Raw genomic sequence first — 26,188 nt, 5'->3', positions numbered from 1 at the left:
TTCATATTTGTCAAAAGGTGCAAAGCAGTGGTCCCCAGAATATAGGAGAAGTTCACCACAGCCCATGGTTGTGGGAAGGGGTTGCAGATGACATGGCAGTTAAGACACTTTTCACAACAGTGGAAAGTTGATATCCACATCCTTCCTGAAGGGAAGCAGATTGCTGCTCAGGACAAAAGGACTACATGACTTTCGGAGCATATAGTGACTCAGGATGCAGTTGGGGGAGTTTATGCAGAGCCTGTGTGAGAAGCAGGGAATTAGTGACTTCTTGTGTCATGGAGAACTCATGCCCTGACTAAAGATGGCAGCCAAAAGAAGGTAAAAGATATAGGAACTCAGGAAAAAGTAGCACATTGTAGGAGGGACCAGATGTGAGGTCCTGTAGGAAGTCCCAGGTCAAGCATTTAACATGAGGGTGGGCTGAAAGAGAAGGGAATTCTGCTGTGAGTGCCAGAAGAGTAGAGAAGCAACCATGCAGGCTGAAGGGGGATTCTGTCCTGAGGCCTGAGAGAGGAAGCAGTGAGCAGTTATGCAGTTTGCAGTGAAGTGGTCCACAATGAGGGCTGCTGTGTAAGGTAGATGGCATGCTGGTAGGAGTCAGGATTCCACCATGTGGGGGTAGGAAGGCAGCCATGTGGGCTGAGGAAAGGGTGTCATGAGAGAGCTGATGGAGCAGTGCATGGACCTGCCTAACCAAGCAGATTCATGGGTGGTGCTTTGGAACCTAATTGTGACCAGGAGTGCAGACTTCTGCTTCTCTGAGGGATGTACAGAGAACATCCCTTAGGGACGTGTGTCTCCCTGGACTCTACCATGATCCAGTGTGACAAGGCACATATTTCCTAGACAATGTACCCTGATCTTAAAGGAGAGAGCTGCTGGGAGAGGAGGTGACTCTGAAACTCATGAGTGTACCTTCCAGAGGGGATGGAGACCTGTTAGCACAGCTGGCTTAAAAACAGTTAAGAATATGGGGACCATTTGGGCATGTTTTTGGCTTATAGCCTGATGGGGACAAAGAGAAGTGCTGAATCTTGTGAGAGAACAGGGCTCTGAACGGAAGTTCTCCCAGAACCCCTGCCCCAAGGTTGGAAACCTGTAAATAAAAACCTGCCTCCTTCAACACTAATCATTGGGTCACGTGTAGAGGTGCCATGTGGATGTGTCCCAGGTTACTTGGTTATATATTAATCTTGTTGTTTTTCTTTTTGTTATGAGACCATTTTGCTGATAGTTATTATATATCAAATGAGTCAAATCACTGTAAATATTTTCTATTTCAGAATATTATCTAAATATTGTCATCTCACAACACAAATACATTCTCCAAAGTAAATGTTTTAATCTAATTTAGAAAAATGACAGAGTTGAAAGTGATATTGGGAAATGACGATAATAAGCATTTAACAAACCTGGAGGTAAGTGCTGTATTTTTGGTTTTGTCTTGAATAACTTGAACTTTTAGAAGAAATCACTTGGGTCCTAAAATATCTCAAACATTCTCAAATCTTGACCTTCTTTATTGTAACAGTCAAAGATTGTACCACATGAATTATAAGATCAAGCTACATTTTGATGAGTGATTTTTTTTATAAATAGGTAGTAGATAAGCAGGTAGTATGTCTGCAATAGGCCATAAAAGATTAAGACAAAAAATGACAACCATGAACCAAGTGGCATTTCCTACCTTACAGGTCATGGATGGCCAATCAGAGACTTGACACTATTATCCCAGAGCAAAATCTCACTTAGTTAAAGCACTGTGATTTTTATGACTATTTAGATTATAAATTGTTAACATTATTATTTTCCTGTTAAACAATTTCAATGTACAACAGCCCACAAGACTGGCATGATTACTTTACACTGAAGCATGTGAACAAACAGTAGCCAAAGACAGAGCATCTAAACTTAAGCAGAGCCTTGCAAAAATACAGCTGCCACTGACTTCCCTCAGAAGGTGGGTGACACAGCACTGGGAGGTGTGAATTCTGTTGCCATCGGTCTCCCTCTTTTGGAGCTTCCAGCCAGGAAGGATACCGCACATGATCATCACCATGAAAAGCCTTAATGGAACCTTCTGTGCTTTCCTACTGAAGCCCTAAAACTAGCCCCTTTTGTTAGCTTGGCACATAAGACTGTACTCCTGGCAGGTCAGGGAACGACTCCCTGTAGAGTGCTTCTGCACGTGAAATAAACTTTTTTCTCTTGTTAATCTGGTAGTTGTTAACTAATGCAGAGGCCCCCAACCAAAAGAGCTAGAGTTGGTGGAATAAAAGTTTTCCTCCCAGCAGAATCTTAGCAGGAAAAGGTCAGAATGGGATTTTAAACTAAACATTCAGAAGCAAAGAAATAAAAAACACTTTTGAGGTCAAAGGTGGGAGATGGGGTGGGAGGTCACGGGATTGCAGTCATGCATGTCACACTCCACTGACATCAGTGGGCAAGCAGGGCCACCATGTGGACTTGCCCCACTGAAAACAAAACAGCTAAATAAAACAATGACAAAGCTAAGCAAACTAGCTACCTATTCTTTTGCTCAAAAGAAATCTTTTTTTTTTTCAATTTAGTTTGCATTGCTTGAAGCATTAGAATGCACCTACTTTCAGAATAATCTGTGTAATAAAAATTAGGAAAGAAGTTGTGAGATTATGTAATATTCTACTGTCACAGGCAAAATGTAAAGTTAAAAGGTAATTATAGCAGGGTAAGCGTTATGACAGAGAGGCACTATTCAGAAATATAACTTCAGTCTCGAAAATAATCAACCATTCCCTGAATAAAGTAGGATAATCGTAAGGATATAAACAGGATAGCAAGGCAGCATATTTTAAAGTACCTAGAGGCTAAAAATGCACAGCATAGTTGATTGAATATCCAAGAGTCAAGAACATTCTCTGAAGTTCAAATTCGTTCAACCTAATTCTCTGCTCTCTTTTACATTAGGGGCAAAAATGAATATTAACCATTCTTATTAATTTTAACCATCATTTAAAATATATAAAACCTGCTAGTACAAACTGCTTCCAAATGTAGTTATATTTATTTTTTAATGCATGCATAAAAGCTATGTGGATAAATAGCAGGCTTAATGAATCATATAAATCTCTATATTTTGTGTTAAGTTATGAACATATATTTTAACCACTGAAATTGAGAACTTTGCAGTGTTATTTAATAGCTGCAAACTAACTTTAAAGATCAGATACTATTCCAAGTATAAAAGGCCAGTGACAAAATGAATAAAGAGAGATGGAACAGACACTCTGGGTTTCTATGGGAGCCCAATGGCTTTCCTTTTGAGTTCTCACATGGTTTGATTTCTTTCTCCTCAACTTTTTTGTTTATGACCTTCAAGTTTGGCTCCTCCCTTCATAACTACTTTTTAGAATTAGAAAATGTTTTAAAATATTTCTATTTATTTTTAATATTTTAAATATGTAAAACTGTAAATAGTTACAAATATTTTGAAAGTATTTCTAGTTTTAGCTTTATCAGTAGTTAACTGAGGAACTATAGTAAATACATAAGATTAGGTATTTATAATGTAGCTAAGAATATGAAACTGATGAAAATAGTCATCTTTAAACTGCCCATTAAAACAATGGATATTCAGGAGAGATAATCAGGGTATTGGAAAAGTTTTAGATTAAAGACACTATGCATTTGGGTAAATCAATTGTGGGAAAGTTTTCTCAGGCAGAAAATTAAAAGTAGAAGGAAAAGGATGGAGAAAACAATGGACCCTGATTTAAGATCCCTGAATGGTTGGGGTGAAGCTGCTTAGCTAAGCCCCAGTGGAGCATCTTCTTAATAATCATGCTCCGTTTGGGAAGAAAATGCCTTCAGTCTCACTCAACTTCTTACACCTCCCTCAATAATTTTATTTCCTTGTTTATAGTGTTCAGTGACATAATCACTAAAATTTCTTTCTGTCCTAAAATTCTATTATACACTTTTCAAATATTAGACAATCTAGTGTGACTTTTAAAATTCTAACATGAGATGGTGAGTGATAACTTTTGAAATCATACTCACATTTTGGCCCACTTTTGTAGTTCTTCCTCCAGATATGTTTCAACTATTTTTGGTTGAAGGCCAAGAGAATTTCCCAAGAAATAGATGGCATTTTCATCCTTATTCACTAATGATAAATCAACTGAAATAGAAGAAAATGTACAAAATGTTTATTCAATTACTTCACATTCTTCCATTTGGCATTGTTAACCCAATGCAAACAATTAATATAATTAACTTCTCAAAAGATAATAAATAACTTCAATTTCTCCCAAGGATAACAATAGATTCTGTGAAAAAGATTCACCTTTTCCATTTAAATTTTAAAATATAACTTATACCTATAGAAGCTTTTGCTGAGATCTTTTATATTTAATGTGTTCCATGAAAAAATTTAAATGATCAGTTACTCCCAATTTTAAATTTTCAAAGGAATTAGAAAAGTTTTAAAAACAGTAATTTTCCAGGAAGTATATCAGACTCCTCAATCACAGTGAAAAGTTACCAGAATTTAGGCAAATACTAAACTCCCGAATAACAGATGCTGTAGATATGCCAAATTAAAAAAAAAAGTCTAAATGATCATATACATGTCTTGACTAGATAAATTGGCTTGTTACTTTTTTCATTATATATTTCTATACACGTATAATGTTAATACATTAGGGAAAGATTGTTCTCTTTATCTACTTCTTCTTCAAATAAATCAGAACTTTAGTGACTTGTTTGTATTACAACTCTCCTGACAGTACAAAATGCAGTTTCATTGGCAATTAATCCATGTGCTTAAACTATAGCCCAGAAATACACATGTTTATAATTGTGTTCTACTAAGAGTTCTGTTAATTATAAGGGGAATAACAGTAATTTCTGGCTTATATTTCCTTCGAATCATTTGGAAATATAATTGTCTTTAGACTACCTCATTGAACCTTTGCAGACTTTTTACAGACATACAATCTATCTCCACCTGATTGCTTTTACAGGTGCTGGGCCTCTTTTTCATCAAGACCATTTAAGCCTGACCCAATAAAAGAGGTATAAATATTGTTCTTAGACTTAAATTGGATTCATTAACAGTTTTTTGTTGAGCTAGAAAACAAATATTGAAGATTTTATTTAGAATTCAGGGCTTTGCATTGGTGTGTTATGTGTCAAATTTGAACTCAGCACTCAAATAAATACACATGGAAGATGAGATGTGTCCTCTGTCAGCCCCATCGGTGATCGAGGATGAGGAGGCAACCACTCAGGCAGAACTCTGTCCTCACTGTATTAATTGTGTTATTTCACTGCTGATGCTTTTACAGACAAATAGGTAGGAAACTTCTTTTACTTAGAAAGTCAGTTTTAAAACGTGCTTATGTGAGAGAAAAGCACAATTGTAAACTAAGTTATCCAGTCTCATGCTGGCCCAAAGTATGACTCATTATGAATTAGCATTAATTTTTCTCAGACCTCTGCTCTTCAAACAAATTGTGCTTAAAACTCATGCGTCCACCTGAGTGGTAGCTCCTGTAGGGCCCACACGTGTAGATAATAAATTCATTTTCTTTCTCTCCCCTTCCCAGCTCTCCTTTGCCCGCTTCTCCCCACTCGCCATAGCACTGCCAGAATGGCTTGTTTTCTTATGGAAAAATGAGTGTAAGATTAGAAATGAGAGAAGAATCGTTGGCACCAGAGGTTGGGAAGAACGATCTCTCACCTTTACACATACCTCCTATACAGTCACCACCTCCCCACTCCCCCCATCTGCAACTACGAGAAACAATAGCCAGGAGAGTTTGCTAAGAGAGGAGATATAGAACTCAAGTGACAGCAGTAAAGAACCCTTGAGGGTTATTGAGACAGCTCCTGTGCAAAGAATGCATCATGCACATAAATATTATGCTTGTAATTATATGTATCAAAGTTCTCTCCCTTTTCCTTTTCTCTCCCTTCTCTTTACTCTTCCTAGCAACCCAGGAACTCTTTCCATATTCTATAAAAAGGAAAGGGAAATAAGCTGAACATAGCATTCTCAAATTGTGATTAGCTTCTGGATCTTCTTCAGTTACAGGATTCTTTATATGTTCCTGGAGTGTCTGGAGGTTATTTGGCATATGTGCCAATAGGAGGATGTGTAGATCTTTTTGCTGTGTGACTGTGGATGCCTTTTGTCACTGCTTTCTTTGCTTTCAAAGCTTTTGCTTTGGGAAGGGTGGGAGCTTCCTTCTTTGCTTTTGGTGTCATCTTAGTGAAAAGCATGAACATACTTCTTACTGTTTCAGTGCCAGTGGCTTGACTGTTGCACAGCTCAACATCTTGTAGGCCTTGTAGAATAATTTCTTTAATATGCCTTCATGGTCTTGGGAGAGTCTTCTTTATAAAAACATTTATTGCATTTATTATTTTCTTCCAAAGTCATGTCTACATTGACATAAACCAATCATTTTTGTTCTTCAGAAAAATTTCCCTCTATTGATAAACTTTTAGCATATTGAGGATTTGGTGTTCTCCCAAATGTGTGCAGTCATACCTCAGTGCTCACTGGCTATAGAACTCATCAAATCCTGCGATCATTGTGTTTTGACAAGAAAAAAATGTTTCAGCAGTCGGCACTTGCTCTGGACTCGTCCCACTTGCTAGAATTTGTATGAGTCATTACACCACCCTGCAAGAGAAAATGCTTCATTGTTCAGTCCTCTTTGGTTTTTGCACTGATCACAAATTCTGGAATAAATGACAAATATCAATATACCACTATATCAATAGTATCTTAGAAATGATGAAATTCAAATTTCTTTTTTTTTCAAAGTAGGAGTTGCCACTTTGGGCATGGGCTTTTGTAATTTCTCAATAATCTTTTTTGGTTTTCTCCTGAAATTCAATGGCCTTTTCACAAAGAACATGGAGCTTACTGCAATCTCTACCTTTAAAAAATTACTTTCTGCTTAATTAACATATGTAATATTGATGGGTCCCAAAATCTTGGTTAAGCCTTAAGACTGTGAATAACTGTTCCTTTCACAACTCTTGCTTTCAGTGCCTTTATTGATTTTACTTGGAAGTTCTTTCTCCTTTGGATTTGTCTCCAGCTCATGATTGGGATGAAGAAGTAAATGAAGGGTTTAATTTTCTTCCTCTTCATCCATTTTAATTCTGTTGAGATCTACTCTAAAAAGTCATGGTCTAGGGATCCTGTGACATTGTGCAATAGAAAGACCCAGTAGATAGGATGCCCAGCAGTGATCTTGTCCTGGGTGAGACCAGGAAAACCCATTCTTTCAAGGTCCAGAGAGCAAGTATTTTAGGCTTTGTGAAACATATTCTCTCTGCTGCAAGGACTCGTTCTGTCACTGTAACATAAAAAGAGCCACAGGACAATACATAAATAAATACGTCCCTGTTCTCATAAAATTTTATTATAATAAATGTTGCTGTCCCTTGTCCTAAGGTCACTCCACTCCAAATTCTAGCACAGATTGAAAGAGTTTGTGAATTTTCTCTGTCAGTCAAGTCTCTGTTTTCCATAAATCCTCCTTGGTCTGAGAATACTGTTTTCTGTTATAGGCAGTCTGTGTTGGTTTGCTAGGGGTTTCATATCAGAGCTCTACAAACTGGGTGCTTAAACAATGGACATGTATCACCTCACCATTCCGGAGGCTGGAAGTCCAAAATCAAGGTGTTGGATTTGTTCTTTCTGAGGGCCGGGAGGGGAGGATCTGTCCTAGGCTTCTCTGCTTGACCTGTAAATGGCTGTCTTCATGATCACAGAGTTCTTCCTGTATGTATCCCTATCTCCAAAAACCCTCTTCATAAGTCACATTGGATTAGAGCCCACCCCAATGACCTCATTTTAACCCTATTAAGGTCACATTCTGTGGTAGTAGTGGTTAGGACTTCAGCACATGACTTTTTAGGGAATGCAATTCAACCTGTAACAACCTCCTTAAAGATTTACTTGACCTTATATGGTGTAACAAGTTGATCAACTCAAGAGTATCAGCTTTCTACAAACAAGCCTCACCTCAGGCTTTGAGTTGAAAGTCTTAGAATCATTTGGCTGGAAGTCTCACCTCTTGAAAAAAATTTACAATATGATTGCTATGAAGCTCAAGAGTATGAAAATTCATTTGATTGCTTCTGAGTAACATTTTTAATGCATTAAATGTCCATCACTATAAACTTCACTTGCTTTCTCATTTAGTTTATTTATATGTTTTAAGTCTAACCCAGAAAGCGGCTTCATTTATGCAGATTGATACAAGAGCTACAAAGTAACTCAAAAGTATTTTTCTTTTTACTAAGAGAAAATCTAGAAGTGCATAATTGGTTTGATGAAAAACAAAGTAAATTCTAAAAGTATTTAAACTGACTTATCTATACAAAAATAATTTAAAATAAAATTGTTATTAAAAGTAATTCAAATACTAATGATCTCATCTATCAGGTGCCAATATGTAACTTTATATGTATGCCATGGGGTCAATGTATACATATAAGCCAACATTAAGTAGGGCTCTCAGTGTGTGAAATGAGTATAAATATTTCTTATCAGAATTGCAGACTTTTAGTCCATTCCTCATAATTAATGTTTATTGTTGGAATATTATTAGTTATAGATTTTTATTAGACTGAAAGTTTAGTTTGATCTATTTTTTACAGTAAATCTTTTTCTTAGAATATCATTTAATTTGAATTGAGTTTTTTTACTGTTGAAAATAGAGATTTTTCCTTTCCACCTGTTACACACTTCAAAAGTCTAAGGTATAACTTGACATAAAGAAGCAAGATGTTGGGAACTGCTCTACCTGGTTTTAGGAATTGTAACCATCTCCCATGGCTAAGGCTGAGTGAGCAACTTCTGAAATGTGAGTCAGGAGGAGACAAAGCCCGTCTCTGGCAGCAAATGCTGCCCCTGATTACTTCCCTGCCCCCAATGCATGGTCCATTGTCGATGACAGGTAATACCCCTCAGAGGGCAGGGCAACCTAAACAAGACATGATCACTTGGGAGGCCATCATGGAAGGACTCAAGGGCTGCAACAAAGAGGGAGTGATGGACCCTCGCTCACCCCCTGACTATTCTGACATAGCCCGAATCCCCATGTCCTCTGGGAAAAGCTGTTCCCGGCTGTTATCCACTTAAGCCTGAAAACCTGTGTCAGGGAAGGTGGTGCAGCCTTTATCAGCTAGAGTGGGGTCCAGGGTGATCTGGCAAAAGAAGCCTGTTTTGCTGAGAATGCTTTTAGTTAAATGATAAAGGCCCAGGCAGAAAATGAGTTTGTTTTCCCAAAGTCCTGTAGCCTTTTAGCTGATAGACCCTGACTTAGAAGAAATCCTAATGGTTCTTTGTATACTATCTACTGTTTACTGCCTGACAATGATTAATAAGTTGTACCTGAACTCCTGTGCAAAAAAACCAATAAAAGCCTGTCTAGGCAAGGGTCAGGGCCCTCTCCCCGTGAGAGAGTTGCAGGCCACTCCAAGTCACTACACCCTTGAGGGAGTAGCCATGCCGTCCCTTTTCCTCCACAGGACTTGGTAGTCCATCTGAATTTGTCTCATGTCTCATCCATGATGCCACGGGCACTGGGAGCCAGTGCACGTGTCAGCAAAACTGACTCAAAACCTAGGATTATGATTGCTCAAAAGTTACTTTGTTAAGCATCTTTCTGTGATTGGTTGCTGAGACTGCTAGATTTTAAAGCTGCTTTTTGATTGAAAATGTAGAGAATAAAAAGAAAATGTCTCTGTAGAAGTTAACCACTACAAGAAATATATTTGCTTATTTGTTTTGAAATAATTGATATTTGAGGCATCTTTTCTTCCATATGTATATGAAAAGAAGGCCCTTTAAAAAGCCATGCGATGTGTGGATATAGGTGTATTATCACAGTGCTCTGCTGATTAGAAATCCTGGGATAAAATTCCAACACATTATGACTGCTCTATTGAGAATCTAACCTAATTTGTTTAAACTAAGGCTTCTGTTCTCAAATTTAATAAGAAAAAGAAAAGAAACAAGAAAGAAAAAGAAAATACCCTCCTTAAAGATACACAATATTTCTGATTGGTGAACATGACCTTGTTGCTGATTACATTACAATTAATAATGTAAAGCAGAAAGATTCCAGCCTGTTTGTTTCATTTATGTTTTGTGTATTTGGAGCTTTGATACTATCAAGAGTTTGATATAGTATCTTTAGTTTTCTTTTATTTCAATTATATTTTATTGATTATGCTATTACAGTTGTTCTCATTTTTCCCCTTTGCCCCAATTCTGTAGTGGCCAAGGTGATTAATGACTATCACCTTCAGGTTCCTGAAGAGACATCTTGAAAGCATACCAGCACCTTCTCTGTGTGAACTGTATTTGGAACCTTAAGGTATTGTTTTCTATTAAACCTGCTTTTCGGGTATTGGCACAAGATTTATCTGCCTTACACATTCTCTACTGATTTCATATGTAGTAATTCCTAAAAACAGGCTGATCATTGAATAAGAAGACAAATTTTTCTTCAGCGTTTGCCACCATATGAAGCCAAAACCTTTCTTTCTTTAATACCTCTCTCTATGTAAACACGCACATATTCATATGCCTTCAAACAAAACAAAAAGACTGCACAGTGCTTTATTCCTTAGACATGGCATTAGGTAGTAGTTTATTAATTTTTATTTTAAATTTTAAATGTAGTATTATTTTTATTTGAAAAACACTGGAAACTACCTAAATGTCCAAGCATAAGAGACTGATCAAAATACTCCATCACAATGGAATACTATGCTGTTACACAAAAAAATTATGATCTTTTTATATTAACTTGGAATGGCTTCCAATATTCTATGTTTCACCTTAACCTTACTATTATTATCTTCTTGGTGAGGCAAAAAAACAACAACTGTATTTAGTGATTCAGAAATGACTTAATATGTTCAAAAGTTTAAGGCAAGTTTTTGCCCTCTCAATTCTTTGAGTACTAAGGAAAAAGGTCAAACCAACACCAAAAGTTTTCTCTAGAGCATATCATTCTGTAGAGTGAATATAACTAAGAGTGAGAGAAAAAGAAAGCAACGTTTCTCTGTCATTTTGTTTACTCACTTATGTATTTATTTAATTTATTGGGGTGACACTGGTTAATAAGATCATATAGGTTTCAAGTGTACATTTTTATGATACGAAATCTATATATTGCACTGTGTGCCCACCACCCAAAGTCAATCCATCTTCTCTAGCATTTGAAACTGGAAATAGTGTTAAGATTCCTGCAGGTGGAAAGTGACCTTCCAGGAAAGAAAAGAGATAGACAAAGAAGCTTGATGATTACTTATGATATTGTCCTGCAATATGAGCTTTATTGCATCTAAAATTACAACCACAAGTCTAGTGCCTGTGTTATATTTGGTGGGAATGAAAGAATAGAGTTGTTGTTCAGCACAGTGTGATTTGATGAGAAGAACAGAGAATCAATACTGGAATGAGATTCTCTGTAAAATGAAATAAGTTTGTGGAAGTAAAAACATAAGAAAGAAGTAATGTTAAGTGTATTCTGCCCCAACTAAACACGCATATCCCTGGAGCAAGAAAAGGCATTCTATGAATGAATAATCTCAGACATCATGGACAATTAAAGGAACATGGTAAAATCAGTTGAATTCTCAGTGACTTAGTTGTTTGATTTACATCAGACTGTATCCTTGAACCCAATTTCTTTTGTTTCTTAATGAATTGGGCTCTTCTAGAACTCCAAGTTGTCTTTCTGTTTTTGAGAGAACTGCCGGGAATAAAAGAAGCAGAAGAATGAATTTCACTTTATGTATATTCTACCTCAAAACATGATTCTACTTTAAGAAACCATAAGAGAAATGTCATTCAGATTTTAGTTTTTGTAAACTATGTGGAATTGTGCTATGATTTGTTCTGATTGCTATAATTAAAATGAAGTTTTCGCTGTACATTTAGTACCCTGTGGGAACTTTATATAAAGTGTGAAACCCTCACTTTGTCCAAGTACAACTGCTTGTTTGTTTCCTCCATCCCACGTTCACTGTCACTGCCTGTCCCAGTCTAATCTGTCATCACCTCGTGACTTCTTTTGGGTGGTCTCCCAACATTTTCTCTGTCTTTATATTTTTCCCTATAGTCTAAACTCCAAGTCATCCACAGATTAATATTTCTAATCATCTCTTAAAATGCTCATAAAAGGCCTTTTAAAACAGTATTCAGAGAGTATGAAGCTCTTGACATCTTCTACAAGGCTCTTTGTGTTCTGGCCTCTGCTTACCTCTGGAGTCTCCTTTCAGGCCCTTCTTCCCCATGGATGCTGTAGTCTCAAACCCAGCATGAGAATTCGTCCCAACTCTCACAATCCTTGTGTTTTCCTTCATGCAGTTTACCCCCTTCTGGTTTGAATATTCTTTTATCTCTTGATTGCCTCTTCCAAAAATCAACTTAAATTTTTATCTGAAATGTGAAGCTTTTTTTATAGTTTAGTCAGATATTATTATTTGTTTTATAATGCTTCCCATGACGTTTTATTTAATTAATTATGTGTTGAGAGTGTTAAAGTCTTCTATAACTCAGAAGCATGACTTAGGTGTTTGGGAGGTGTGAGGGGGATTTATATATCCAGTATGGCTTAATTCTTTTTTTCTTGTTGTTAATGAAAGAAACCAGCATGTCCTAGAGCTTAGGTCCAGGTGACACAGGTTTTTGTGTTGTGACATGACTTAGCTAATTCTTATTATTGTGTATATAGCAAATTGCTGCACTGTTTCCTCCATTGCCATATTGATTGCAGTTTCTTATGATAATGGATGATCTCTGTACTTCCTTCTCCAGTCTTATGTCTCTTTCCAATACTCAGTGTGGAATGGAGTTTAGAGATTGCTCCCCAGCCTATCCAATTTTCCAGAATTACTGCTCTGGATAAGGTATTTGTCACTGCATCCCATTGGAACATGTCACCTGCCTTGAGAGAACTCCAGGGCCCACATGAGATATGAGTATACTACCTGCACCCAGACTTGTTAGTTCTGAAACTTTATTGTGTTCAGCAGCTATTCTTCACAACTGGTGGTTTGGAATTATAGCTACTACTATATTAGTAAAGAGAGTTTTCTTTTTGCTTTGTTAGTTTTCTTAGTTTTCTCTTGGCTTCAGAAAGAAGAGCAGAGTAGAGATGCCATTAATATGCTCCCTCAATGTCCAGCACCTTTTAAATCTTACTTCTGCTTTCTCTGTATAACTGAACTTCCTCTCTGGTAAACCTCTGAGATTTCCTGATTGGCAAATCCAGTCTTCTCTGCTTACAGCCCCTATATTAAAAGCACTTGTTCCTATCACTTCTTTTAAAGTGAGAATCTCATGTTAATCTCCTTTCTCATTCACCCTTGTCTCTTCTCTTCCAGTCTTATTCTTCAGTATTTTCCTTCTTTACTAAAAAACATGAGTCCCTTTGTTTTTGCACTCGTAGTGTTACATCCCGTCCTTGCGAGCAAGAAGGGTCAGAGACTGCTGGGTAGTCAGAGGTGTTTTATTGGCCAAAGTTTCAAAGTTTTACCTGCGCAGGGGCGAACTCTCGGGGTGCCTCTGGAGACACAGGAGTGCCAGAATGGCTGCAAATGAGAGTCGCGCCAAGCGCTCACAGGTTAGGGCTCTTATAGGGGCGGGCAAGCAAGCGGGTTCACAGAAGCAAGGGTGGCGGTTAGCAATTGGCTCGGGGCTATGTCAGGGCTCGTGGTCTTTCTCATGAGTGGACCGTGGAGCTCGTGAGCAGCTCGAGCTCTTACTGATGATTGAATTGTAGAGCTCAGGCCATGTCTTGAGGTAAAAATTTTCCCCTAACGGGTGTCCGAGAGATTACTTCAAGGCCTTGGCTAAACTCCCTGAAACATCTGCCCACGGCCAGGTGTGGTTTTCTGCCTAAGTCTAAAAATAAACATCTAGTTTAAGCAAACATCTCGGCTCTTCTCCTCACCCCCTAACACTAGCACTTTTTGTGCTGCTCTTTATAGCCCTTAGCACAGGCTGAGTTCTCAATTTATCATATGTGTGATTACCTCCCACTAGGTTATTTGTTAGTTGAGCATGAGGTTTTATCTTTTCATACTGCCTTTACCATAGTAGATATTCAATATTATTAATTAAGTTACTTAATCAGATTGCCTCTGCATTGCCTCCATTTACCTGGATACATTATTAACCAGATAAATTCATAAATTAAATATATTAAAATATCACTACTTGTAATCAAGAGCAAAAGAAGCATTATGCTAATGCAATAGAAAATTAAAAACAAACAAACAAAAAATAAAACAAAACTCTAAACCATGAACCTGGGATTCTGTTTACAGTCTTGACCCAACATTACTGGAAATGAACATGGGACCTTAGGGAAGTAGGCACATAAGAAGTAGACAAGAGTAAAGTTATTTCACACACATAATATGTTCAATTTAAAAATCTTGAGTTTAAAGATCTTTTAATATCAAGGATTTGAACTATATTTTAATGTAGAATTTTACTATCACAAAATTTTATAAGTAAAGCATTACAGAATTATGCAATATTAATAAAACAGAAGAAAATTCCACCAATAAATCCAACAGATTTCCTTTGGATTAATAAATATATCCACCCACTGTTAAACTCTAGCTGTAGAGGCGCTAGGAAAGGAATATGCTTTATCAGAGCTTCTTCCTTCATTATCACACCCTCACAGCCGACTCTCAAAAATAATGCTGCCTCTGTTATGAGCCATCATAGGTGTGTTTGGGAAAATATACACACATAGTAAGAACTAATTATTTCCAGTGTATGCCCACAAAAATATTGTGCTTATATTTGGTGCTAAAGAAATGTTATGAAAAGCTTATTCTTTGAAATTCTGCCTCTTTGCCTAAGAGTTGACCCAGAGTCTTTGCTTATTAAAGGAATGTCTCATGATATATGAGATATAACTAATTTCTATTACTATTGCTTCTTGTCTCTATCTGAATCACAGTACAATTACAGAGCAACATGATAAAAGGAGCACTTTTGTTTGTGAGACTTGAGCCTATTGACATATTGCTTACAGAACAGTGTGCTGTCTAATAAGTCTTTGTTGATAATCCAAAGAACACAGCAGAAGTCACCTATTGCTCACTGGACCACATAAGAAGGTTAATTTTGTTTGAAAATGTCTAGCACACATACAGTCTCTAAATCCACAATTCCTGGTAATCCACTTGATTAGTTATCTGAGTTTATTGATTAATATAATAAAGGTCCTTAGCTTATCTGAAAGTTTCCCCCAAAAAGCAGTCCTTTCACATTTATATTTAATCTATTAGGTTTTCAGAGACCATGATTAAAATTAATGGTTCCAAGTATTCTGAAAGTGTGTCCGAATGGAAACGGGGAAGTGTAATGATGATCCCACATGAAGGAAGTCAGAGAGGGTTCTAGAGAAGAGTCTATGCACACAGGAAGCTGTTCCTTTTCCTTTTGCCTGTGCTAGTCCCAGCCAGGGGAGCTCACACAGCCCTCTGTTCCTTTGTGTCTTCATGTGCTCTTTGGTCTTATCAGAGTTCCTCAGGAATGAACTTTAACAGATGGAATGTTTTTGCCAACCTAAGCTGAGCACACACAGCCAAGGACAATGCACACTGCAGGCTAATCTGATATAGATACATGAGTGCAAAATATTCCCCAGAACTACTTGCTACTAAAGAATATGGCCAAGAGATATTGATTGCAAAAGCCAAAAAAAGGACACTGGAGTGGGGATATATAAAAAACCAGCAGTTTACTTTAACAATTATTTCCTGAGAACTTCTGAAACATTTTTAATGTTTACAGAATTTATTTAGTAATAACTGAAAGGAAAAGTTTCTACTAAGAGAAAACTCCATGCACTTATAAGAACATTTTGCTTTCTTCATTTTTCATATCTATTTCTATTTGCCAATATCTATAATATAATTTTTTCAAACATCTTGTCTCATGAAGTTATGAATCTATGATTCTAGTTCCTGTCATGACATTAGCAGTGTGATTTTTTTCTTTCCCTTCTAGGTTTGTTCTTTCTCAGTAAAAAAAAAATCAGACACAATTTAGACATTATATTTTATAATTTTTTTCCAAAATATTTTATCATGTTGGGTGATAAATCATGCACTAGGGGCAAGACTAATGGTGATCAAAGTGTTGCAATTTTGAAAATATAAACACGTGGCATTAATTAATACATCTGTGACCCAATGCAGACAGTGTGGTGCTTGTTGCAGAAAGGTAGGTCAGGTTTAAGGCCAGAGTCACTCCCCACACAGGCAAGAGTGCCAGGCTAATGTGAGTTCAAGAGCAGAGTAATGACTCCTGGTTTCCCGGCCACATTACCTCCTCATACCACTGCAGTGCATACTCTAAACACCTTGTGTCTAGCCTGAGATCTTGGTCCAGCATTAAATACAGTATTGGAAAAATTATTCAATCTAGACTAAATTAAATTTAAATCTAAGTTTACATGTATATCTAGGTCCAACAAAAGTGTTAGTTTAATTTGAAAGAGTCTTAATTTAAAAAGTACTGTGTATTGAAAACATTGTACTAGTGTTTTATCTGCATTATCTCATTCAATCCTTAGAGGAAAAAAGAGTTATAAATACAATTACTATTTTTAGTTTACAAAGGAGGAAACTGAAGTGGAGATACATTAGATCCAGCCAACAGAAAAGTAACAAATTAGAAAAAGTTTAATATTGATAATATTTAATGAGTTCCTCAGGAAAATAGACAGGGAACAAAAAGAAAATGAGTAAGAGACTAAATTGTGCAATTTAAAAGGGAAAACCAGAATAGGCAATACAATTTTTAAAAGAGACACACTTTAAAGATATGCTGAAATAACTTCTGCATCAATCACATTGGTAGAAATTACAAATTCAGATGACATCTGGAACTGGAGAGAATGAGGAAAAATGGTCTAGTAAATACATTTTGGAGGGTTTTTTGGTAATTTATTGAAATGAAAAAGGAACATACCCAATGACTCAGCTATTCTACTTTTGGGGCTATATTGTCTTCATCAGTTTAGATATTGAAACTGACTCACCAGACCACAGAGTACCCTGACTTGAGGCTTTTGTTTAGAAAATGCAGGCAAGCATCTGCCATCCAGAAGACAGTCATAGAATGAGCTCACCTTTGGCCCAACCTCTGTGTGCTGGAACTGGGCTGAGTATCTGACTTGAACAGCCAAGGTCTGCACGAAAAATTTTGTCTTCGGGAGTACTCCCTTCAAAAGCACTCAATGTCTCTTTAGGTAGTCAAGCCAGACTCATTTAACTGGTTAAGCCGTTTACAAAGTTTCAGTGAAGAAGCTAATCTGGGGTGTCATCATGGGATTTCTGACCATAAATAGAACATTATAAACTCCACTCCCCTTACCTTGACCTAGTAAAAAATCGGATGTCCAGTCATACCAGAGATAAAGACATAGCTCTTTCTGTCCATCTCAAAACCAGTTCTATCTCCAGCAGAAACATCCCCACACTTAACAAAGACAAATGTATGGTGATGTTCAGATTCAAATGTGTCCATTTGTATGATGCTCCAACTTCCAAAGCCAGGAAACTCCTAAGGTGGAGTTATATTGGTCATTCATTTGCATATGATATCATACTCTTCTTAATGATGGTAATTGTAGGTAGTGATATAAAGAAGTCTTCATTACTAGGTTACAACTTGAAACTGTTCAGATATATACTCTATAATTCAGCATCTTCAGGAGAATTTTATTTTACCTACAATTTAGTATTTAAGACCTGTTTGCCTTGGTAACACACTTTGAATTCTTGGTCCAAATTCAAATTTTAATTTTTTCCTACTATTCAAAACATACTTAGATATATCTATAGATAAAATCATCATAAGCCTGAATAAAATGTGAGAAAGAAACTGCATATAGGTACAAGAAAATTCTAGTTGTAATTTATATAAATCTGCTTCCTTAAAAGCTGGATTTGTTACAAACATTATGGAATATTTTAGGAAACTCTCATTAGAGTTAGAAAATGAGTTTTACAACTCAGGAAAATGAAACAGAAACATATAATCTTTTTGCATCAATATTCAATAGAATATTTTCTCTTAAAAGAAAACAACTTACATTTAAAATACATGAGCAACAGAGACACATGCAGAGACATAACTGCACTTGCTTTGCACCTTGAAGAAATGTATTGCACTTTCTTGTAACTTATATCACAATCTATTAACTGGCTTCTGTATAAAAACTATTTCAGCAGTGTTGTTTTAAATATTAAACTATTATAATGTAGCTCAAGCAAAGGACAGATGTAAACTCAATATTCAGAGTATGGTCCTCTACCAGTGATGGGAATTGCTCATTCTAAATCTCCAAAGTCAAAACATATTCAGGGGAGAAAGGCCACCATTTCTCTTTTAATATGGAATAGTTTATTGTGCCCAGATGATAATTCTATGGTGTTGTTTGGACACCTATTATGTGCAGAGTATCAACAGACTATCAATAAGAAACACAACTTTAAAGCTCTTTTAATTGCAGGGCTTTTTATTTAACAACTTTTGTTCTTTGCCCCTTGCATTGTGCCCTTATGCTAAGTGAATCATGGCATTTCTGCTCGATAAACAGATGATCTTCTATTACTTAAGGGTCTGTCTTGATGAAACTTCTCTTAAGTGGAATCTCCTATTTCCAGAACGTGTGACCCTCAGTCTTTCTTCACCTTCTTGCTTCATTGGTTTTACTCCTTACAAGGAGTAAAAAAAAATCCTTACAAGATCTTACATATTTGTTTTTATGACTCCTTCAACTTTAATCCTGCTACAGATTTCTAAACCCTGAAGTCACAATGATGCCACATAACATTACTATTTAACTACTTTAAAGGACCAAGTGTCAATGCTGAGAGATTAATTAGTTGTTTCTTTTATTTGCCATGCTGACATTCCCATTTACCTCCTTGCATGAGAGCTTACTAAGTTTGTTCACACTATCAATCTTGAGATCTATATTATATGGCAAGGTGAGGTGCATTGTATAGCTGGGACTCAGGATTCTTACATTGAATATTATGTCATATTGAAATGATATAGTCATAATTATTTACAAAGAAATACACAGAATCTTGAAATGAACTAAGGTTGGAGAAGAAAAATTTCTTCCACTACCCATTTGGGTTCTTTAGCTGAGGACCTTTAAATCAGACTGGCCAAGAACAAATTAATAAGGGAAAAAAAAGTTTATCCACATGTTCATCATGCATGTAGTACATAAAACTAGCTGCAGATGTACCTCAAAAATTTGGTTAGAATTTAGCCTTTTATATCACCTTACCAAAGACTATCAAATTTTTAAGGAAGTAGAAAGGACCTTGAATCTCTACAGGTAGCAAGTTGTAAAAAGGCAAATATATGGAAAACTAATGGCAGTTAGAGGCTAGTTAGTGAAGCTGGTATGTAAATTCCTTTGGTGCTGTCTCCTGACCACTAGAGTCTAAAATTGTTTTTAATGATTGAATTTTGTCCCTTCTGGCAGAGACAGGAAAAGGGATGGGCATCTCTTATATTTGTGTCCTGCTCTTGGACAAATAGGGGAGGGCAGAGAACTTTTTGCATACAATTCTCAATTGCCTTGAGCTAAAAAAAATACCTATGTGGTATTTTTCAAGTGGCATATTTGGGGTTTAATAGTCTGCTGCCCTACAGTAATTAAGATGCCCTGATAATCTACTTACAAAACAGATTTCCAAGTATTCAAGATTGTAAGATTGGGAAAATTCAAAGGTAGGGAATCAAGATGTACAAGTATTACACAAGTTTTTTTTTCTTTTTAGATTGACTATTCAAAAGATAGTCCAAGAGAAGTTTGATCCCCAAAATCCTCTCTCTCTCACTTTAGAAGACCACTAAGCAAAGAACAATCCACACACACAGTATACTGAACTTGGAATAGCAAAACTAAAACTTCAAAAGTGCTTGAAGTGATTAATAAGAAAGTGTTAAGAAATATATAATGACAACACAAACAAGCATACAAAATATAACCAGAGACACTGAAATTAAGAACAATCTGACAGTAACCAGAGGGGAGGGGGAAGGGGATAATGGGGGAGAACAGAGGAAGGCTTTTCAGGAGCAACTATAAAGGACACATGGACATAACTGAGGGAGGGCGTGCAAGCAGGGAAGAGAGATGGGGATGGTTGGGGTGGGGAGACTGGCTGGTGGTAATGCAGACAACTGTACTTGAACAATAATAAAATAATTAATAAAAATAAAAATAAAAATACTACATAAAAAGTAATATATGATGAGTAATAAGAATTCTGAAGCCAAACAGAGATGTACAGGCAAAAAATCTAATCAGATCATCGAAAAATTCTGGTCAGTGGTTTCCATTAGTTCTTCAATGGGTGGTGAGGAAGGAGGGAACCAAAGGATATAACAAATTCCAGTGTGTGGATGTTATAGTCCATTGTGTGTAAATACTTGGAGTAACATGTATTTGACTCTCATAACAGATACGGGTTCAGTTATCTTCTGCATATTCTTTTTTTTAATTCAGTCCTCCCAAAAAGCACCTCAAACTTTTAGTATATATAAAGCATCCTGTTCTGGTTGGACACTGACTTTCTAATAATTTCAAATTCTTTTATATGGATGAATAATAAGCATGAAAGTCATAGCCTATACAGAATGCTCATTAAAGACAATTTTTCCTCAGTGTGCTGTAAGTGCTACTGTGCTGAGATGTCACATGCAGCATAAAAATAAACCCAAATTATGATATTTAATTACTTTGGTGAATTCTACAGTTTTAAAATGATCTATTAGTTAACATGAACTACCTATTTCAATGAGACTACCCTTCTAATTATGTAAAATGCCCCTCCTGGTTTTCTCTTCTACACATGCAGCCCCTCCCAACACAGAGAGAGATGCCACATGGTCACACTCTGTACTCTTGTCTATGCTTTCCTTGGAAGGCTGCTTCTCTCAGGCCATCTGTGTTCTGACCATCTTTTGGAAGTTATGGGTCAGGTGACATCCACTTGACAATACTGGTGCCTCTTTTCCCAATTCTTTTTCTAGTGCTGTCAGTCAATTATATCAACTGCAGTCAAGCAAATGAGCATAGGGCACACTCAGTCAACTGTAGGATGATTTATTTCTTGGCAGATGGCATCATAAAAGCAGAGGCTGTGCATAGGTCAAAATGTGATAGTTGCTACACTAAGTTGGTTGGTTGCTGCCCTTATCCGAATCCTGTCTCATAGTGGGACACAGCAAAATTGCCATAGAGAGACATAGTTGTACTTGACGCTAAACTCAAGTGCCCAAAAAGAGCTTTTAAAACATCAGTTTTTCTTAAAAACCTGTACGCATCACTGCATTTTAAAGATGTTCATCAGCTAGTTATGTTTCTAACTTGTATAATCTCTTGATTTATGAGCAAGGTCAAATATCAGGGAAATTGTGAGCTGGACAAGCCTGTTTGTAGGTATGATCCTTAATTCTCCTCAGTCTCTCACTTAAATTTGTACAGTGTTCCCTTCCTGTGACCTTTCCAATTATGTAGAAAACTAATAGCTGACACCCATTTCCATGCTCTTCTTGTTCCAGAAATATTTGCATCCTGAACCATGAGCAAGAAATGCCTAATGTGAATGAATGAGTTCAGATTGTTGGAATCTGAAGCTACCAGAGGCAGGCCACTGGGAAATACATTAAAACACTTTAAATATGCATATATCTTACTCTAATGGACACAAGACTGACTCTTTGGTTTTGTGTTTCTTAAAAAAAAAAAAACTGATGCTGTATAATCAGACCAAACAGCTCTTCAAGAGCAGGATAAGAGAACTCAGTTCACTGTGCTGTGTTACATTGTCAGCTGTGTTGAGATTTGCTTCAGGGGTTATAAGACAGGGAGGAGGGAATGCTGACTTTAAAGTCAGAACACAATTCATATAGAGGATCTGCCTCTTTGTAATATGTAGCCTTTGGTAAAGACAACCTGTGAGTGTCGGTTTGCTCATCTGTCTTTCTCCATGAGATAACACATGTGTAGGAATATTTGCATAGGAGGCTCACTAGAGGAGTTATGGCTATAGGAAAATAATTATATGCTCAGGGAGTATCTCTTTCTCCTGTATCACATTCATCTCCTAATACAAATTTTCTGTGGATATGAAAGATGGAATACCAGGTAGGGACGGAGAAGGATTATCTTGGGAAAGACCCTGGCTTCAAAATGTGAATAATTTTTAACCATAAGCTCCTTTGAGCTAAAGGGAATCGCTGTTTTCTTTTTAATAGTGTGAAGGGCACATTGCAACAAGGCTGTGTTAACAGTATAGTATTTTATACAGGTGTGCTCATTGGTTGATGAATCTAAAGTTATTGATTAGTTTTGTTTTGTTTTTCTCTGTGAGAGGAAGGAGAGTGGAGAAGATTAGGATGAAGAAGAAGATAAACTACATTAAAATCAGTCCTGTAGGAATGTGCCTCAGGCTGAAAAAAATAGTAGTCGAACTGACTGAATTTTGACCTCATCTCAAATTTTTTTTGGTTCAACAAATAATAGCCAAACAGCAGGATGCTAAGTTATGTAGAAAGGGCTTCTATAAGCAGATGAATGACTTTTGCTATTTTCCTATTCTCCTCTGTCCACTCCACAAGTGAACACTTCTCACAGCCAAAAAAAATACTTGTAATATGTGCAGGTCACTCCTACTGTTATTGGTATGAATGCTGTGCAGGAGAAGACAAACACCAGTATCTTTGCTGAAGTGGGTAAACAGTGTTGATACTAATATTAGCTGGTATGCCCCAGCACTAATCAATATTTATAGAAACTGGCCAATAGAAAATAGAGGAAAGTAATATAAACAAAAGATGCATATAATTTTTAAATTATTACTCTTAGTGTTTGGTTAAACATAATTTTAAGATAATTATACCAAACCAACAAATTTCCAAATATAAAACCAACTGATTACTTAAAATACACACACATCACACATATACATTAACTAATAAATGTAAATATTAATAGATGACAGATAGTGAGTGTTTCTACATATGAGTGATTTATATTAAAAAACTATAAATTAATATTTTTGAAAGTAAGTAGGATTTTAAGAAAACAATATTGTATATTTTCGAAATATTTTACATTTAATCCACTGGGAAAAACCATTTGTGAGAAGATTGTTCATTTCTGCAATCATGGAATTGTCTGAATGGGCAGTATGGCAGAATTTTATTAGAACATTTTTTTTCTAATTTAAGAAAGGTAAAAATGGATTAGTCAGTATATAAAAGTTTTGATAAATGTTAATAGAAATACTAGTGTATATTTAAAGATGAAAAATAGACAATTAAGCCAAAATTAAAGTTTATTGCTAAATAACTAAAAGTATGAAAGAGATGAATAAGTTTAAATGGAAAGAAGAGCATTGCAAAATGCCATAGAACTCATCAGATAGAAAAATTAGTAAAAAATCAATTATAATATATATGTATGTATGTATATATATATACATAGATAGAAATGCATATGAAAACTAAAGCTTATACAATATAAAAGATAAGGTACAATAGCTAAAATCATAAATGATGAAATTAATATTGGTTAATAGTTATTAGGGCCACTTATATTTGACATTTTATGATAAGGACATAAGGTACATCAAATTTTTCATATAATCTTTTAGTTAATTTTATGTTCTGAAACTTTGTTTTGTTAAAATAATGGTACTAATGCATAATTCTATCTTAAATAACATTTATGAAAATTGTTTAGAAGTATAAATTTGGTGTTTCTCTACAAATGTTTCTTGCAATTTGATCATCTACAATCAAATGTAGGAGAAAAACTATGGTATCAGGTATATTTTTTTAGTCTTTGAGTTTCTTTATTTATTTTCATGTGTGTAGAATTTGTTAAAGTTACTCATAACACACAGGTGATTACCATGAAATTTTTAGGAAGCTTGAATGCCAAGCCAGTGGTAAATCCAAGTTAATTACCCCCAAATTGAGTTGCATACTACTGACCATTTCCTAGACTTACAGTTGACCCTGCATTTAAAGAAGTGATAAAAAAAGAAGACTAACAACATATTACATTTAATTGTATTTAAATCACAAATTGTATTACCTTCCTTGTAAATCAGCCAGTAGAAGTTCAGGGATCCCAATTCCTCTTTTCAATAGAATTAAAGATGGCAGTTTTCCTATACCTACTTGTTGATACCATCTACTGCCCGTGATGTCTCACCAAGATAAATGACTAGTCAATTGAAGACAATTTTTTTCCATTGGAAGCAGGCTGTAACACTACAATAGAGAACAATCTCAACCTGACTTTATGAATGATAAAAACTTTTTTGCCAGAATGTGCAATGCTAAATGACATTGTTAATATTGATTTATATTCATGCAGAATAACAAAATCAACAAGATCAATTCTTTCTATCACATCTCTTGTTGCAGGATTAAAAAAATCTATTAAATGTCAGAACTGAAATTATTATAACACTGTGGTTTAGATTTTAAATTTACTCTTAGCCCATCAGGTTTTAGTTTTGCAGGGCCATTAGGATGTGAACTAGTGATGATTTTTACCCTTTGCAATCATCCAGGGTTAATGTGCATTTCTCCGAAAAGGGCTGAAGTAAAACGAGATCTAGGGTTGCATCTATGGAAAGTAGTATCTTTGGGCTGGAGTAATTAATTAACTGTCATTAATTTTCCCCCACCATCCAGGAAAATTTAGGTTAGTTAGGAAGAAGTGAATGTCTTTAAGATAAAAGTTAATGATTAAAAATGTTTGTATTTGAAATGCACATGAATGAAATTGCAAGTCTGTGACAAAGCATGAAAAGCTAGGTATGTATAGTTTTGTAATAGTAATCCAACACACTATCTTTTTTTAACAATTTTATTTATTTATTTAAAGAGAGGGGAATGGAGGGAGAAAGAGAGGGATAGAAACATCAATGTGTGGTTGCCTCTCACATGGCCTGAACTGGGGACCTGGGTTGCAACCCAGGCATGTGCCCTGACTGGGAATTGAACTGGCAACTCTGGTTCATAGCCTGAGCTCAGTCCTCTGAGCTACAGCAGCCAGCACAACATACTATCTTTTTGTTTCCATTTATCAATGAGAAATTTAATTTAAGAAAGGAGAAAACTACATGTATTAAAGATATATTTCCCCACTGGTACAAACCATTTCTATCCATACCTGGGTTATTTTTTAATGTGTAAAGTGAATGTATTGTGTTGCTTGCACCATGAAACCTTTCAGCAAAGTACAGTGAACAAAAAACAAAAGACAAACTTTCTCCATAGTCAACAAGGCACTACATAATTTAATTCAACTCATATCGCATTCCTCCTTGCTTAGTGATTTCCAGCCGTATTGGCCTCATTCCATTCCACAACCATGATCATTTTGCTCACTTTTAGTCTATTGCATTTGTTCTCTCTGCCTGGAAAACTCTTCTCTCCAAACTTTTCATAGCATCTGCAACTTTTCCATCACAATCTCAATTCAAAAGTCCAATTCAAAAGTCCAATCCAATGAAGACTCTCCCTAAATACCTGACGTCATTCCTCCCCCATCTTAAGTTTTCGTTGCATTTTTCACTCTCTGAAATAATTCAGTTTGTTTACCTCTTTACATATATTCCCAGCAGGTCAGTAGCACTGTCTTTCTTCCTCAGACTATATGCTTCACAGAGAGTAGGCACCCAATAGATATCTGTTGAGTTGATAGCTAACTATGTTGATTGTCTATTATTGTTGTGGGAAATGAAGCGACCAAACACCGAGGGATTTTGGAGTACGAGGTTTATTTTACATGCATGGGCTCAGAGGAATCATTTCCAAATTCTGAGCAATGAACAAAGGATTCTTGGGGTTTTTATAGTCTACAGGGTCTTCTGTCTACGTGGCAAGGCGGGATACAGAAGCGGAATGCGGAGGTTAGCTCTAGCTAAGGGGTAGAAGCAGAGGACAAAGGCCAAACCTGAGGGTCAGTTTTAACAGCAGGGGTGTTAATCTCAGTCCTAGCTAATGCACTGTTGTTTACTTATCCTAGACAGCCCCATCATTCTCCCCAGGGCGCCTGGGGCCTGGGCAAAT

Source organism: Artibeus jamaicensis, unplaced genomic scaffold (assembly GCF_021234435.1).
Source record: "Artibeus jamaicensis isolate MK-2021 breed Jamaican fruit bat unplaced genomic scaffold, CSHL_Jam_final contig_603, whole genome shotgun sequence".
Classification (NCBI taxonomy): Eukaryota; Metazoa; Chordata; class Mammalia; order Chiroptera; family Phyllostomidae; genus Artibeus; species Artibeus jamaicensis.
Note: the sequence above shows the minus strand (reverse complement) of the source record.